Here is a 4,121-nt window from a genome sequence, read left to right as displayed (position 1 = left end):
GCGGAGCCCGGCTCCGCCCCCGTCCGCCCCGCCCGCCTGCGTGCTCCCGCGGCCGTCGGCGCGTCACCGCGCCGGGCGGCCAATCAGCGCCCAGAGCGGAGCAGCGGCAACTCTGCCATTCATCCCGCAGCGCCCGGGCGGAGGGGAGGGGCCTCGCGGCGGAGGGGCGGAGCGCGGGGAGGGGCGGAGAGCTAGAAGGGCGGCTCACTTGTAGAAGGGGTGGAGTTGGAGCGAGAAAATAGAAGAACCAGAGGACAGAGGAAGAAATATTGTAAAGGAGGAGGTGAGACACGAATCTTGAAAGAAATTGTAATGAAAATAGCAGCAAACAAGGACCTCTGTCTGCGTTCTAGTCCTGGCTCTGTGTCATTTATTCCTTCCTCATCATTTCTCCATCCCTCCGTTCATTTATTCCTTCGTCATTTTCAAGGACAGCTACACCTGGGCTGTTGTGCGAGGTTCTGGGGAAGTTTTTAAAAACCTTTCCTTGTCTGTCATATGACATGCATTGTCTAACTCAGATTCTATGAGAAACTCAAAGGAGGGAGTCCTCCGCAGGGATGCTTGTGTTATACTTTTATTTATTTATTTAATCCAAATCTACTTTACTTAAAGTAGATTTGAATCAGGGTCCTGTGGGAAAAACCTAAACCCAGAGGGCTTGCTGTAAGAGAGGTTCAAAGGATAGTGAATGAATCGCTGATTTTTTTTGGGGGGTGGGGGGTTAGGGTTCTTGGGATGAACTAAGCTATGTACAACTTTTAATCATCTTCAAAGTCGTAAATGATAATGTTTGTTTTTATTTTTGTTTTTTTAATTTTTTATGGTGGTGTCACATCACGTGGCATGTGGGATCCTAGTTCCCTGACCAGGGATCGAACCTGTGCCCCCTGCAGTGTAAGCATGGAGTCTTAACCCCTAGATGGCCAGGGAAGTCCCAAATGGCTGATTTCTTTTTTAAAATAATTAATTAATTAATTTTTTGTTCTGTTGGATCTTCGTTGCTGTGCGCAGGCTTCCTCTAGTTGCGGTGAGCGGGGGCTGCTATTCGTTGTGGTGCATGGGCTTCTCATTGTCGTGGCTTCTCGTTGCAAAGCGCAGGCTCTAGGCGCGCAGGCTTCAGTAGTTGTGGCACATAGGCTCAGCAGTTGTGGCGCACGGGCTTAGTTGGTCTGCGGCATGTGGGATCTTCCCGGGCCAGTGCTCGAACCCGTGTCCCTTGCATTGGCAGGTAGATTCTTAACCACTGTGCCACCAGGGGAGCCCTAGGGGAGCCCTATGGCTGATTTCTTGATCCTTTCCCTTATGCCCCCTAGAATGTAGATGTGGCCCCCTCCAGGTAGTCTGTCCACACCATCCCCCACACCCTAAACTTCAGACTCTCAAGGGGACATTAGGCCAGCCTGTTAGGAGTGTTTACTTTTCATGCAGTGAGAGCTTTGGAAAGCTGGGAATTCTTTCCCCCATAATTCTAGTTTCCTTTCCTTTAACACCTGCCAAGTTGGTGAGCTCTAGAAGGGTGCTTTCCGAGGTTATTTCATTAATTTCCCCAAGAACTCCAGGAGATAAATATTATCTTACTCACTTCACAGATAAGGAGGCTAAGAGGTTTAGAAACTTGCCAAAAGCAAAACTAGGATTTGTACCTAGCTTTGTCTAACATTAAAGACTCAGATACTTTCAGTGGGCCAGACTGCCTCTCGCTAAGTTTTTATTTATTTATTTATTTTCCTAAGTTTTAAAGTAGTATATTTCTTTAATTTTTTTTTTTCTAAAAGTCAGAAAAATGAGCATGGATTGAAGGTTTACTGAACTGCTCTGTCCAGCCCCTGGGCTCAGTGAATTGGTGGGAGAGGGAAAGGTCACAAAGGAAATAACTAATAAAAATAGGTAAAAAATAATGATATGAAATAACATAGGAAGGATTAAGAAAACAATGAACCAGCAGATGTCAGGTCACATCCTAGCAATGACTTAGGAACATGCAGAAGACTGCAAGGAACTAGCAAATTGTGGTGAGGCTAATTAGGTAATGGGATGCAGGAGAGAAGGAAGTCTGGATATGGATTTTGAAAGAGATGATGGGCATGACGACACACAGCCTTTCATACAGTACAACAGCTTGGACAAAGAGGGGATGTGGTCAATATGGGGAAAATTTGTGAATGGCCACCTAGGTTTAGAAACATCAATGTGAATGGCATTTACCCAAGGGGAAAAAAATGAGTGAGAGAAAAATTAGATCAAATCAGAATAAAATACCTTGACCTACAGTGGTATCTTCCATAGAAATATTGAAGGAATATAATATGCAGGAGTATTAACTGAAAGTGGCTTGTTTAAACAATATGATCACAAATTTAAATCAACCTCATTTTTGGTGACTCTCCCCCAGAAGTGAAAGCAATTCTCAAAAGATAAAAATAAAAACTATGAAGCAGCTTAAGATTATTTACATAAACACCTGCCACATTTTTTTTTTTTTTTTTTTTTTTGGTGAGGTGTCCATTTGAATCTTTTTTAGGAGAAATCCTGAGTATGTTTGCAGAAAAAAGGTACTAGATTCGACTTAGAGATTAGCATTTTGGAGTGGAAGAAAATGGAAAGTTTTTCACATTAGTAGGATGTGACATTTTTGTTTAGCTCAAAAATATACAAGTTCTTCTTTCTGCAGAACTGCAGAAAGTTATTTGCGTAGCCTCTGCCTAGAATAAAGGATTTGTGAAGGAGCAGATACCAGCTGCAGAGGAATCTCTTGGGAGAACACCTGCCCTGCTTGTTGAGGGACACAGAGTTCCTGGACTGGATGCTGACCATACTAGGAAGCACCTGGAACCTAGTCCTTCGGCTGCCATCATCCAATCAGAAAGTAGCAGCTCTGCCCCAGACTGTGACTCCAGATGCCCAGGAAGGTTGCCTGAACCTCTGATTGCAAGTCTTGCTCTGTGACTGGCTTTCAATATGTCTCTTTACGAATATGACAAAGTAAAGCAATTATTAAAATGTAAATGCTCCCATCCTTTCCCCTTTTCTGAAGAGAGGAACGCTATCTTAGTCTTAGTGTTTTGCCTACATTCCCTGATTGTCTATGCCCTCATCCCAAAATGCATATGTTGAAATACTAATGCTCAATGCAATGGTATTGGTGGGGGGGATGTTGAGAGGTGATTAGGTCAACCACCACCCTCATGAATGAGTTTAATGCCCTCATAAAAAAGGCATGAGAGAGCTCGCTGGCCTCTTTCACCATGTGGGGACACAAGAAGTCAGTCTGCAACCCAGAAGAGGGCCTTCATCAGAACCTGATCATGCTGGCACTCTGAACTTGGACTTCCAGCCTCCAGAACTGTGAAAAATAAATTTCTGTGTTTGATAAGCCACCCAGCCTTTTTTTTTTGTTTTTCAATAGTGGCTCAAGTAGATTAAGACACCTGACCTTCGAGGAGTACCTCTCTCTTTCATGCCCAGTTCCTAGACTTTCATGATGAAAACAATTGGGGAAACCAATGGGAAGAGAGATCCAGGGAGAAAAACAGAGGCCTTGGCAGATAGGCTGTTTTGGTTTACATGATGAAGATGAGTGAGAAAAAAACATTCCATAATCTGGGGCATATTGACCTTTTTTGGCCCTCGTACCTTCAGTCAACTAAAGCTTGGACTCTGTTGACCTAAGCTCCAATTCTATTCTGGATTCCCCTCTGCTTAAGCCATGAATATGAATGTATATGCATGTACCCTTAGCTTAAAACTTCCCCAATTTTGCTGTTTGGGGAGACATTGCTTTGGGAGAGATCCCTGGTGTTTTCCTTACTTGCTGCAAGTAATAAATCCTTCCTTCTCCTGCTCTGTGTCTTGATTGTGTCTTTTGGCTTGACACCCACCAAGAGGTGAACCCAGTTTTCCAGTAACAAATTTTGGCCCAGATGGGATATCTCGCCTAACCCCTTTGGATTCCTCCAGCTCCCAATAGGCTATACAGTGGGCTGTGGCAGCTCACCCAGGTGAATTTATCTATGTTGCTGGGGGACCTGTGGGGAAGGGCATAGGAGAATCCCTCTTGGCACCTGACTTGTTAGTCTGTGCACCTCAACTCACTGAACAGGCTCAATGGCCACTCTGGA

The sequence above is a fragment of the Leucopleurus acutus genome, assembly GCF_964270905.1.
Source record: "Leucopleurus acutus genome assembly, chromosome: 19".
Classification (NCBI taxonomy): Eukaryota; Metazoa; Chordata; class Mammalia; order Artiodactyla; family Delphinidae; genus Leucopleurus; species Leucopleurus acutus.
The sequence above is the reverse complement of the archived record's forward strand: the minus strand, read 5'-3'. Positions refer to the sequence as shown.